Below are 15071 nucleotides of genomic sequence, written 5' to 3'. Positions count from 1 at the left end.
ATATTTTTGCCATTATAGATAATACTGCAATGAACATTTTCCTCAACAAGGTTTTCCCCTTCTTTTAGCTTAGTTTTGTAAGATAAATTCAATAAATTGGCTTGCTCTTTTTATGGCTCTTGATTTATATTGCCTCATTGTTCTTCAAGAGTGTTTGCATTATTTATCTCCCCACTTGCGTAGTATAAAAATACCATTTCATTATATCTTCTCAATGATTTTATTTAACTCAATTGAGTGAAAACAACTTATTTTGCCTTTTAATTTGCATTTTATGATTACTAGCGACCACAGACATTTTTACTTCTAGTCCTACTTTGATGTCATTTTATTTATATGCTTGCCAATTATACTGGGGTCTTGTTTTTTTCCTTATAACTGAATGTACTCTTCATATTTCGTCTTGAGTTCTGATTATATATAATAAAGCACTTTTCTCTGTCATTTCCTTGGATGTTGCAATTTTTCAGAACGATTTAATGAATTGCCAAATACAAAAATTACTCAGGACAAATCTAACAATATATTTAATACCATAATAGCATTAGCACAATTAGTTCCTTATTTTAAATCACCACTCTTATCTTTACAGGAATCTACAAGACTACTCCCAGGACTTTTCCTACTCCTTTAGGGCTGACTTATGCCATCATTTCAAATGTGTTTCCTGTAACCGCACTCAGTTCTTGAAAACAATGTGAAAACCCGAGAGGCTGTAAAAGGAGCTATAACATCAGTTACACATTAATCTAGATCAATCCACGTCCTTAGAGATTATAACTTTTAAAACACATTTAAATAAACATACAAAATTACACTAAATATACTTTCAAAACAAATGCATCACGCAGAAAAATTTATGAAAACAAAAAATAAGCATTTATTTTCGGTTGCAGGCAAATACTATCTTCAGTGTCTGTCCGAGAGTGATCAACACCCCTGGGAAACAGCACAACTGCAAGATGGAAGGGGAAGATCACAGATTTTATAGTCGGAAAACCTAAGTTCAAATCCTAGCTTTGCCAGTTAGAACTAACTGAGTGGATCTGACCTCGTTAATACACATCTGTTTCTCCTCTATAAAATACAGCAATATCTTCCTCTATGCTCAGCACAGGGAGCTTTGAATACTTTATCCCATATTCTTACATCATCACTATAAGGCAAAAAATTATAGCTTCCATTTTACAAGGGAGATCTCGGACTTCTCTTTTTTTTTGCTGACTTCCCTATTTAAACAATAATCTCTCCTACATTCCATTATCCTCCTTCATTGTTCTCCATCACACAACACACCATTTTACTACTTATCAACTTGTCTCATGCTTACTGTCTGTGTTTTGCCACCAGAAATTTATCTCAGAGCAGGGATTTTGCTGTTCTTACTGCTGATTCTTCAGCACCTAGAAAAGTATGCTCACTAGTTATCTCTTGAATGAACAAACTGTAATACTACTCTTAACCCAGGTATCTCCTATCACTTCCCTCTACTATCTATAATTTCTTTTTTTTTTCTATCTATAATTTCTTTAAAAAAACTATTTAACAGACAAAAATACATTCTACATAATATGCCAAATGTATTTATTTTTCATTTGTTATTTAATCAGTAAATGACTGGGGAAAAACTTCAGCAACATGCTTAAATTCCTCCTATTCAGTTTAAAAATGCCATTTTTGGCTGGAGCATCAAATCTATTCACAATTTATTTGAAATTGAGATTACACCTTAAGATATCAAGACATCAGATCGTGCATTCAATAGAATCTTTGGGTCTGATGGTGCATCTGGTGGCATTCTCCAAGCTGGACATCAAAGTCTGAGTTGGTGTGAATCTATGAGGCGAAAGGGCCTTCAAGTCCACTTTGTGTATTATTCTGTACAAATCTAAACGAGGCAACAATTTTTTTTAAAGATTTTTATTTATTTATTCATGAGAGACAGAGAGAGAGAGAAGGAGGCAGAGACACAGGCAGAGGGTGAAGCAGGCTCCATGCAGGGAGCCCGATGTGGGACTCGATCCCAGGACTCCAGGATCAGGCCCTAGGCTGAAGTCAGGCGCTAAACCACTGAGCCACCCGGGCTGCCCAAGAGGCAACAATTTTTATCTTATGAATCCATGTGGGAAAAAAGAAGCATAAACATAGTTCTCTTGTCTGGCTGGCTAGCAATGACAACTTTGGAAACAGAAAGCTGGGTCACTTCTTAGCGCCACCACTTCTCAGCTGTAGGACTTCTACTGAAGCATCTAATACCCTAAACCTTAGTTTCCACATTTACAAAAGACCATAACATTACCTACTTTGTGAGGTGGGGAGGACTGCCTGGGATCTGTAAGGGAAGTGAGCAAAACACAGTGCCATAGGCAATGGAGCAACTCAATTAGCTCCTCCCTCCACTTCTTTCACCATGAGGTAGTGAGTTTGCAGTAGTAGAGTGAGGTAGTCTCACCATGAGAGCAGTGAGTTTGAATCCTAGTCCCTCACTACAAGCTCTGTGGGCCAGGGAATGTTATAGATCACTCTGTGCTTCCACTAACCCATCTGTGTGGCATTACTGAGGATGGTGCCAGCCTCCTGGGTTTCTTGTGTAGACCCAGGGGGACTATTCATATACAGAGCTTAGCTCTTCGTCTGATGCAAAGTGTTCAGGGAGAGAATTTAGTAGTAGTAACAATAATAATATCAATGTAAGTAAAACAGTCAGAAGAGTTCATTTTTCCCTAAGCATGTGGTATTAGACACATATTTAATATAAAACAAAAGAAAAAAAAAGGAAAATTCTGTTCTTAACAAGAGTCTCTCATTTACATCTTTGAGAGTGACACCGACACTTTAGGAAATGCAGATGCTACAGTTGGTAGGATTTGTGCCTTTCTTCATGTTCCAAATTCTCCACACAGTACATATGCCCTCTACAAGGTGAAAATATTTACTTAAAAAAAAAAAAAAAAAAAAAAAACATGAGGCAGCACAAAATATTCAGAAAAATGGTTTGTGGTACCGCCTGATGTGAATCAAGCAATGTGTTGTGTTCCTGGCCTAGAAAATTTCATGTATTTTCCATGGTGTCATGTATTGCTGCTGCAAACAAACTGGCTGTCAGTCACCTTCAAATAAATGCACCATGATAAAGCCAGCACGTTATAGTCCTACAATTTGCACATTTTTGAGAATTCTAAGCAATAGCTCCCCAGGCTTACCTTTGGGACAGAGGCAGTTTTTACAGCATTTAATTGCTATCTGGCTTTCTTGTGCAGATTCAGGTTTGAGAGAGCTACTGCCAAACGAGAATGTCTCGCATAGACCAGAAAGATAAAAATGGTATCAAAGTACTGAAGGTTTTTTGGGTTGGTTTTGTTGCATTTTGGTTTTTTTCAGGTAGCAACCTCCAAGCTCAATTCAAACCATAAAACAGATTATTCGGGATCCCTGGGTGGCTCAGCGGTTTAGCACCTGCCTTTGGCCCAGGGTGTGATTCTGGAGACCAGGGATTGAGTCCCACGTCAGTCTCCCTGCATGGAGCCTGCTTCTCCCTCTGCCTGTGTCTCTGTGTCTCTCATGAATAAATAAATAAAATCTTTAAAAATAAAATAAAATGAAACAGATTATTCTTTCTACCATCCAGGAAGTCAGTTTTTAGTTGCTTCTATCTCGCCAATGCCACTGAGAAAAGACCAGTCCAAAGATACACAAAGCTGAAGCAAGCTCACAAAGCAATGGTCACACTTCCAGGGATCCCTGCCCGGTGCAGCCTCAAGCTCTCACTGGTCTAGGAGGTTAGTAGTTTGAAATTGCAGTCACATTCTTTTATATCACAAACTAGCTTACAATTCCTTCTTGAAACAGTGGCACACACTTCCTGTGGGAGCAGCACAGTTGGAAAAGTCACAAGGCTGGCTCCAGTAGCCGGTCTCTTTGGGGATGTGCTAAACCACACAAACATCTGAAAATTTATTCTTAAAATCTCAACCACTGTTACTTTCAATATCTTTCAGTGCTACAAGGTATGTGTCACAATTTTAAAGTCTTTAAATAGATATCCATTTCCAGAAGGAACATGTATTTCTTTCCGACACTACTGATCCTAAATATGCTCTTATTAGATCTAAAAGAGGCACCAAGGCATCCAAAGCACTGAACCCAACAAACCAGGCACAGCTCAGTGTTCTGATTCAACAATGGAGGATAAAAAATAAGAAAAAAAATAAAAATAAAAAAATTCCTCATTGGATCTACGGTCTCCCTCCATAATGTGGCGCTGGTGCAAGCTAGATATATGGAAGTCAAAAGAGAGTGTCAGGCTTTTAACTGACTCCATCTGTTGTTCCAAAGCCACATCAAGACACATCAGAAAGAGGGGGGATCTAGATCCAGCTCAGATCTCCCGGCCCAACTCAGGGAGCTTCTCTGATGGGAGTCGCTCAAATACTCTGTGCCTCAATTTCCCTCCCACTACCCACCCCCCAACATGAAATGAACCAAGATGAACTCCTAAGGTCCTTCTCATTGCTGACATTCTGTGGTTCTCCGATCTTTGCTGGCACCTAATCCCTGGGCAAGATTTTGGCAGCCTGACCTGGAAGCACTTAGAGAAGCACCAGTTCACTCTTTGTGTCTACTCCAAACAAACAAACGATAACATTGCAGAAACAAAATAAAATTTAACACAAAATAAAGAGTAGCATCATCTACCACTGTTTATACTTAATATTTATAATAGTTCTTGCAGGTCACTAATCACCACCTACTTCCTAAATCTTTTTTTTTTTCATTCATCTCTCTCCTCTATTTCTTTGAAAGGCTTAACCATCTTTATTTTGTGCTCATCTTTTGGTAAGTGTCTCCTAGCTGGGGTCTTAGCTTTACTCTGATTCTACTCCCACCTTTATGATTATTTCTGATTTTAACGTTTTCTTCTTTTCTCCCATTTTTAACCAGGTATTTACCATAAAGTTCAACTCCATTTTCTCCGGGCTTCTTTCTGTATATGTACTTCCATACTTTCTAACCCATTAGCCTATCTTTTTTTATGTTAAAGATTCTCCAATCCATATCCACAGTGCAAGTTTCTACCCCAATCACATATGTCTAATTGTCCAGAGAGCAGATCTTTTTATATCCTGAGGTACATCATTCTAATATGTTCAAAATTTCATTTCCTTCTTCTCCATTTGCCAAGAAAAATTCAAGCTAGATAATTTCTCCAGATCTTTCATGTTCACTAATAACACCCCTCTTATCTCAAGCATCTAGCCTCAAAACTGAATAACTTGACTTGGGCAAGTTATTCACCCTCTCTGTGACTCATTTGTAAAATGGGGATGGTATGAATACCTATCTCATAGGAGAAGTGCAAGAGATAAAGTGTCACTGTATTATAAAGTATTTGGCACAATGTCTGCCATTTGCTAAGTGTTCAGTAAAAAATAGCTAACCGAGCAAACAAAAAACCAAAGTATATTAATGCCAGGAAAAACAACAAGCTATACAAAAAAGGAAATGTAATCATCATACACTATGTGTGGGACATCTGTGAATAATAACTGTGTCCTAATGATATAAATACTAAATATGGACTTAACCAAAATCTTGTGCAATAATTACCTTGGGAAGATGGAGAAAGGGCAAGTATGTGCAGAGTGCACGCTGCTGGCAGTGTGCGTATATATGCATGTGTACCTGTGAGATAGTCTCTGAGAGAGATGATTTGGGAGAGTAAGATATCATCTTCCAGAGTGGAAAGCCAATATGCAATGTCTACAGCAGAAACATAAAAAAATAGGACTATATGCATGTTATTGAGAAATAGAGGTAAATGCTAGGAGAAAACCATTGAACTGAAAGACTCAGAACAGGAACCCTGGTTGGGATGCAGTTGTATCTGAGGGCTACTCTTTGTTCCTTAAAAATCTTATAGTAGCGTTTGACTTAAACACTATATCCAAATATTACTTCGATAAAAATAAAAAATTTTACAGTAATTTATTAAATCATGGATTATGTGTTTAGAAGTCATATAAATCCTGAGAAAAATGCTAACATTTAAAGAAGGTAGCATTTGTCCATTTTCATTTCCCACACTGAACCCATAGCGTAAGCTCAAAATCTAAACTGATTCGGAAAATGGTTAGGAAAATTCATGATTAATTTATAGCCAAGACATTAAAAAAAAAAAAATAGTAAGGATGTCTGAGTGACAGCTTAGTCTTTTTAGGTATCATGAAAAGCAACCAGGAGCTCCAAAAAATATCCCTTATCATTGTTAGAGGCAGAAGGCCAACTCAAAATCCGATGGGCAATTCAACAAGCAGAGTTTCCACGAGTGTCGGTATTTATACAAATGGTGGTCAGGCCCACGATCATTTTGGTAATATTGCCCAGAATAATCTTGGCAAATAATCTTTTCTATTTAAGCATGACACTGTCATTTTTATTGTTTTATAAGCTCTCCATCAGATATCACTGCCACCAACATACTTGGAACAATATTTATGGAAACCAATTATTTACAAAGCATATTGAATCTCACTGATTGAAACTACAACTTCAGCTCAGTTTTTAAAAAATCCTCTAAATATGTGCTGCCTAATAAATTTGGATGGGTCTGTTGTCTCTAAAAAACAGTAAGATCAACAAAATTTATGGTGATTAATAAAAATGGGGAATTCAAAATCTCCAGTTAATAATCTTTAATAGGTAATAGTTTAGAAGATGATTTGTTAAAATGGTTAGGTGATGTTAAGAGGGTAAGGAGGATGGGGGAAATCAAAAGATGAATGGATAAAGAAGCTGTGGTCTCTGTATACAATGGAATATTCCTCAGCCATTAGAAACGACAAATACCCACCATTTGCTTCAATGTGGATGGAACTGGAGGGTATTATGCTGAGTGCAGTAAGTCAATCGGAGAAGGACAGTGTACGTCCTCATTCATTTGGGGAATATAAATAATAGTGAAAGGGAATATAAAGGAAGGGAGAAGAAATGTGTGGGAAATATCAGGAAGGGAGACAGAACATAAAGACTCCTAACTCTGGGAAACGAACTAGGGGTGGTGAAAGGGGAGGAGGGCGGGGGGTGGGGGGGAATGGGTGACGGGCACTGAGGGGGACACTTGACGGGATGAGCACTGGGTGTTATTCTGTATGTTGGTAAATTGAACACTAATAAAAATTAATTTATTAAAAAAAAAAAAGGAGGATGGGGGAAGAGCCTTAACTGGAAAATGCCTTGGCACTGATTTTCTGCTTTGCTTTGGCTTGTTCCAATGAGCTTTTGAATACCAGTCGTACCTCAGAAGCATGAAAACCCCATCTTTGCTATTGAGCTCTGAACGAGTGGGGTGGCTTTCTGAGGAGGAGGAGTGCCACTAAGATGCTAAGCCAAGTGCTGGTTGGCAAGATGCAGGGTATCATCATAGAAGACACACAGAGACAGTTCTCCAAGTGCACATTCAAGCACTTGGCGTAGCTTTAGTTGTACCTCTTCAGTATCTTCAAGAGGAAGAAAATAAGTTAATCAGAGCAATTCTGATCTGCACATGTGAATGAATGAAAATCATCTGGAATCAAAAAAAAAAAAAAAAAAAAAGGTGAGCCCTTCTAAAATCAACACTGGTAGTGCCAGCATAGAAAATACAACAGGCCTTGATGAGACTTCTTTTCACACTTGGGTTACAAGGCATGCTGATGAGCATGTTTCCAGAGACTGCCACGAAACAAGTTTGTCTGTTCAGATGTTTCATTTCCCCAATTTAAGAAATTGAGTTTTGAAAAACCTCAATGATTTAAGAATCTTTTCACACACTGCTTTCTTGCCTAAAAGTCACACCATCTTGGTCCCTAACTTCCCCCCTTCTCAGTCAGTGAAATCGTTTTTTGGTTTTGGGGTTTTTTTTAAGAATAATTTTGAAATTTTAGGGACGCCTGGGTGGCTCAGTGGTTGAACATCTGCCTTCGGCTCAGGACGTGATCCTGGAGTCCTGGGATCGAGTTCCACATCAGGCTCCTTCTGTGGGGAAGGAGCCTATGTCTCTGCCTATGTCTCTACCTCTCTCTGTGTGTCTCTCGTGAATAAATAAAATCTTCAAAAATAATAATAATAATAATTTTGAAATTTTACTCAGAGCTTTTATTTTTGCAGGATGAGTTCATTTTAACATTGTAAATTTTAATTTTTAAATGTTCACAATCTAGACTTTCTTTGGTCCAAAGTATGAATATTACTATTTTTTAAGTTCTTAAAAATTTTTTTCATTTAAATTCAATTAATTAACATATTATTGGTTTCAGAGGTAGAAGTCAGTGTCAGTGAAACAGTATTAAAAGAACTCCAAATCTGCTTCTGTGATCCCCACATTAAAATTTGCATTTGTTTTAAATTCAGACTCCTCTTTAAAAGGCTTTTCTCGGGGATTCAAAGAATGAAATTCATTAAGAAGGTGATACATTCATACTTAATTCTCCAACCTCACTGTTCAATGAAATTGCCTGGGGAGCTTTAAAAAATACTCATCCTGGGTCACAGCCCCAGAGATTCTGATGTACAGCCAGGGTATCCAAACTTTTCTGAGCGCCCCAGGAGAGTCTAATGTGCAACCCCTGGTGAGACGTACTGCTCCAGAGAACTGGTGCTGTCGACACCACAAAGTTTATATGCTTATCAGCCTCACTGGGTTGTAACACTCCCAGAACCGAGTGGATAGATTTGGGTTTTCTGTCTACTGTTTTGATTTCTCTTCAGTTCTATGCTTTGCAAAGGTAAGTCCAACAGAAGGACGCTGCATAAATCATTTAAGGAGGGTTACGAATAACACATCTGCTTCTGATCCAGTCTTACTGGTTTTTCTGAACCACAAACAAAAACTTACTTTGTATCCTTAACAGAATATTTCTTAGGGTAAAAATAACTTTTAAAAACCCTCAATAATGAATATCACAATATATACTTTGTACTTTTTATTCCAGAAATTCAATTCTATTTTCAAAGTTCACCTTACTACTACCCATAAGAAGACTCTTTGGCAATTAAGTCAGAAATTACCAGTTGAGCTAAAGGAACATGAGGGGCAGATGTCTTGGATTTCTGCTTGGTTTAGAATGTCTAGCGCTGTAATATTGTAATATTCACTGTAATATTCAACAACCTAAAATTGGAAGGCAAAAGGGAGTCTAATGGCTTGGTCATATTAATTTTTAGAATTTTATCTTCACCCTTATAATTACATGGCACAGCCTTATTTTAAGAGCAACGAAAAGCCGCTAAAATCTCTTTAGTACAGGAATAACATGATTTCCCCATAGGGAAACTGGAAGAGGACCAGGTAGAAAAACATGAGCTCCATTTGGGCCTCCTGAATTAGAAATGCCTTCATGATATCCAAGTAGACATGTCAATTAGTCAGTTGGCTGCTCTGTGAGAGAAGAAGAAGGTCTGCAGTTTTCTATAAAGAGAAGGTTAACTGAAACTATGGACAAGATGAAGGGGACTTGGGAAAGAGAAGATTGGGAAGAGTGAGGAATTCCAACCTTGTGGTCAGCTGTGACAGGAGAGCAACAAGGGGGGGGGGGGGCCTGCAATAAATACACTTCTAACCCAATCTCTAGGCATACCTCTATTTATTTCCTGTAAAAAAAAAAAAAAAAAAAAAAAAAAACAAGAAAAAAACACCAGAAGTGAAATTTTTAAGTTAAAGAGTCTTTAAAGCCTCTTGATGCAGACTGACAGCTTTCCAGAAAGATCATTCCAACTTTCCTACCCCCTCACCAACTCTCTGGTCTTTGTCAACCTGGTTGATGAAAACATCATCCCATCATCTCAGGCAACTGTGTGAAATAATTCACATTATGAAGCATACATGGTGTCCCCACATAAAGGAGCCCAGGAGACTCCCAAATGCAGAGTAGTGTTTAAACTGGGACTATGTCGCAAACGTCATAAATACCCAATCAACTTGCTGAATTAAACTGAAATCAAAATATGATCATCTGTTTTCACAGTCTGTTTCTAATAAGCATAATTTCCGATGTCTGCTTCCTCTGCTGTGTGAAGGTCCCAAGACTGCTCAGCTGGTTAGCTCAGCCCCCTGCAGACTCTTACCCCCCACAGACACTACCAGGAGGCTGCTCAGGGAGCCGGAAAAGCAATAGCAAGGTTTCCAAATTTAGCTTGGAACTTCACAATCATCTTGTTAAATGTTTTTAACACTGCTTGGTGAATGTGCAAGCAAAGCCTAACATATTTTTTTGCCAATCAATCAGTATAAATTCACATGTAAATTTACTGATATCTACTCTATTTTCTGGTTACCCTGAGAATAAGACATCAAACCCTGAATATACCTTAAATAAGTTCAAAGCCTTCTGGCTTCACTGTCTAATCATAATGTGATTAGATCAGGGTTTATTCCCATTGACATCTTCCTGGTATTAGTACATATGATTATTTTTCTTAAAGGAGATTGCAGTCTCTTGTGTTTATATTTTTGACTGACTCCTTTTTACTATAGACTGAAAGGACCTTTTCAACACAGACTATGTTTTAAAATTGGTTCTTGCTCTGGATATTACCCGTGGGTCCTGTTGCTCTCTCCAGCTCCCTAATATTCCACTTAAAAAGTCAACATGATTCTGTGTAGAAATTATGGGATCTCCCACCTTTATTCAATCAAGGTGATTGGCTTGGTCTGCTTTGAACTTGGACCAGTCACCGTATGTTGTGTCAAATTTATACCTTTAATATACACATTTGCTTCTAGTTGCCTTCTCTGGAGAGTGGGTAAAGACTTCTGCTTGGATTTGAACCCCGACATCATCCCGTATAACCCCCATGATCCCAGGAAGTTTCTTTAATCCTCAGGGGCCTCAGTTTCTTCACACAAGTGGTAAATACTACCTATGTCATATCGAGTACGTACTAGAAGTGTTAATTATTGCCCTTTTGCCAGGCTGTTTTCGCCATTGCTTGTTGTTGTTTCTGTTCATTTGTTTTGGGGGGTGGGGATGGGGTTGAGCAGCGTTCTACTTGCAACTCCATCCAGTTTACAACATGGCCACAGGAATAGTGACCCATTCTTTCTAACTTACTAGCTCTGCTGATCAGAGGCTAGGTTCTTAATGAACACTGGCTTGCCAAAGCAAAAGCAAGGCTCATGGGACTCTCTGGCACTCATTTCCCAGAGACTGTAAGTACATCATATACTCAGAAGTCCTCTCTGAGTCATACCAGTCAACAACACATGAATTTCAGCATATAAAATTCAGATCCCTGCCCTCAGCAAAATAGATAAGCCATAGAATCCCCTCCCCCAGCCCTCTCTTCTCTTCTCTTCCCTTCTCTTCTCTTTTCTTGCTCTCTCTCACACACATACACACACACACACACACTCTCTCTCTCTCTCTCTGCTGGGACAATGAAGAATGAATTTGAGAACAAGGCTGAGGCTGGGAGGCCATGTGGAAAACTAGTGCAACCATCCCTGGACATTTGAGGGGTGGTGATGGGGGTGGGAGACAAGTAGGGAAATAGAAAATGATACATTTACAGGAGTGAGAGGCATGAACAGTACATTTTATATGTTTTCAACGTACCTTCTAAAGCACACAGGATGTTGGAAACAGGGTCTAGGGCTATAATCTTCATGATCCACAGGGCAGGGAGGGTTTTGTGGGAAGATGAATTGCAGAGCTGGCCCAGCCCACATCCCTCATATAACCGGGAGGGGCTGCGGCAGGCCTTAACACCACAGCCCAGATCTGTGTGGTTACCTCAGTCAGGAGCTCCACGGAGACCATGTCTGGCTGCTGGTGGCATGGGGACTGCCTTGCTCACCGTCCCAAGCCTGATGACAGGAACATCTGACAGGAACTTCTGCCCAGGGCAGGTGGCAGGTAGAGACTGAGAATGGGGGGGAGAGGGAGTGGTTGTCACAGGCCCTCCTGGACACTCACCTCAGCATCACAAAGGGATCAGCTCACTTGGGGAGGGGCAGAACCCAGTGTGGGGGACAGGGCCCATCAGGCCACTTAGACCCCACAGGTGGGTCCTGCACATGTGACCTGAATTCTAATACAAGCAGGCAAACAAAAACTCTTTCCTTGAAGCACAACCATACCAATATTTCCATTGCACGCCTCACTGCTGCCCCCATTCTATTAATAATAAAAGACAAAGCTGTATTGTTCACTTGCTAATTTTTTCCCTTGCTAACTCCCTCCTCCCCTTCAGGCGAGGCTTGTCAATGAAAGACTTCTTCCCCACATTGCTTTCCCTGGTGGCTGCCCCAGCTGTCTGATGACCTTGCCTGTTCCTACCTTTGGGAACCTCTTTGAATGTCTCATTTGTTTCCGCCCAGAGCCCTGACTGGTAAACCCATATTTGCCTGAAATTCTTCACTTTAGTTACACAGTTTGAAATTCACCTACTAGCACTACGCTTCCTATTTAAAATGCAAATACTTCTGCATGGGTAGGCAGTCTATTGTACCCAAATTAGAATTGTTCACTCGTGTGGGTTTTTCCTGAAAAGCCAAGAGAGCAGTTTCAGAGGGAAGCTGTATAGTGCAATCAGTGGATCTTGGTGGCTAAGGTACTTGGGGAGGACAGCCTGGCCGGGCTGCAGCCCTGCAAGCAGAAGACTAGGGTTGCTGCAGAGAGCATGGGCATCCGAGGCTCCAGGGGCTATGGCAGGGAGTCCCAGGCTCAAAGACTCACTTTCTTATTTTACCAAGGCCAAGATAGTATGTATACTTGGCTTCTACGGTCAAGGAAAGAAATCACAGGTAATGATACAAACACTAACTTGTTATGATCAGAGATTTTGAGCCAACAATAATCATTTAAAGGAAATTAAGATTTCACCCAAATCTACAAAACATGGAGGGAAGGCTCCATTCACAATATGCAGTAAAATATAGTAACCTCTACTCCATCTTCCCTTTCCACAATTTACACACACACACACACACACACACGCATGCACACACACACTACAGATGCCCCTTCAGATCTTTTCCTCTCACACTTCATGCTCCTCCAAATTTCCACCCCAATCCTGAAAGAATAGGTCTTATTTTGTGTTCTTCCTCTGCATTCTCTGATCTGTCTGGATGAAAAAAAAAAATGTTGGCTCTCACTGTAATTCCTTTATAAACTTTTGTGCAATCTGTCAATAAATCAAGGCACCTGGGTGGCTCAGTGGTTGAGCGTCTGCCTTTGGCTCAGGGCGTGATCCCAGGATGAGTCCCACATCAGGCTCCCTGCATGGAGTCTGCTTCTCCCTCTGCCTGTGTCTCTGCCTCTCTCTGTGTGTCTCTCATGAATAAATAAATAAAATCTTTAAAAGAAAATTGTCAATAAATAAATGTGTCACTATAAAAGAAAAGAGAAGAGAGAACAGATTTTATTTTTAAATAAGACAAGGGTGTTGATTGTTCTGTCTTCCTAATTTTCTATTTCTTTATGGCTGGTTGCTTTGCTTTTTTTCTAAAACGCAAGACACATATTCCAACCTCCTCATTAACATGAGAACAGCTTCCATTTTCGTTTGGAGAACTACACGATGTTTGATTTTTACAGTCCAGAAAGCTAGTGATCACATAATCATCTTCAGTTCCTAAAATTAAGCAGATAGATAACAAATAAGCAAAACAGGGGACTACATTTATTTGCAGATATATTCACAAAGTTCTAGCAGAGATTGCAAATAGGACAACTTGTAGAATTAGTGGCAATGGCCCATGGGAACAAAACACAGTTTTTAAAAATATTTATTAATTTATTTATTTTGAGAACGAGAGAGAGAGAGAGAGAGAGGTAAAGAGAGAGCAAGAGAGAGAAAAGGAGAGGGGCAGAGGGAGAGGGAGTGAATCTCAAGCAGACTCCATGATGAGCATGGAGCTCAACTTAGAGTTTGATCTCATGACCCTGACATGACTTGAACTGAAACCTAGAGTCAAGTGCTTTTACCAACTGTGCCACCCAGGCATCCCAGAACAAAATAGTTTTTAATCAGGTTTAAAAAAATACATTGTAGAAGGAACTGACAGGGACTGCAGGTGCTCCCGACTTGATATAAAAGACTGATTAACCTTCCTTTGGATTGAATAAGCCCAGCATTATTGGATTAATTAAGGAATTAAGGAGAAAGGCCAGAACTGGACTTCCTAGAAGATGATGCCATGCTGGATATCATGCCGTTCCAGCAGGTGAGAACAAGCAGGTACAAAAAAGTGAAGTTTCTCAGGATGTTCCAAACTGGAATCCGCATCAATGTCTTCCTCTATTCTCCACTGTCAGGCACCTCACCCGGGGATCATTGTGGAACATAATATCATCACTATTCCAAATTACTTTTTTCTAAGCTTTTTTCCTCTGTCTGAGTCTTCTTACTAATTATCTAGCTTTAAAAAAAAACATATTTCACTGAACTCGTGAAATTTCTTACGTGTTCAGGAACAGGAAAAATATATATCAAGTGAGAGCAAAATGGGGAGAAGAGTGAAAAAAAAAAAAAAGTAGGCGAGAGAAGGTGTTGCCTTTGTCTTCCACTAACACACAGAGCTTATCATCCCCATGCCCTGAGCACACCTGTGAGATAAAGGAAGGGAATAGTAATCTATCCACAGAACTTCAGCCAACACACTTTTGTGGAGGATCCCTCAATGTTTATTCAGTCAAGCTTTCTCCTGGTTTCATATTTCTGCTTGTCCGTCTACTAGATTATTTCCACTTGGAGGCCTTACTGTCACTTCAAAGTAACCATTTCTCAAATCATTTTAACAGGCTTCATTCCCAAACCAGCTTCCTTTCCCCGCATTCACATTTCTATTAATGTCACCAAAACTTTCTAAACGACTGAACCTAATCCCCTGGTACCATCAATGACTCTTTCTCCTTCTTCTCACCTTCATACCATCAATGTTTTCATCTTCCTGATGTTATCTCTTATTCCTCATCCCATCCTTCCCTTTCCTTTTTAAATTTTTGTTTTGTTTTGTTTTAGGGAGAAAGTGGAGGCATGAAGGGGGGATGGAGGAGAGGGGCAGAGGCAGAGGGAGAAAGAGAAAACCT

Source organism: Vulpes vulpes, chromosome 7 (genome assembly GCF_048418805.1).
Source record: "Vulpes vulpes isolate BD-2025 chromosome 7, VulVul3, whole genome shotgun sequence".
In the NCBI taxonomy this organism is placed as follows: Eukaryota; Metazoa; Chordata; class Mammalia; order Carnivora; family Canidae; genus Vulpes; species Vulpes vulpes.
Note: the sequence above shows the minus strand (reverse complement) of the source record.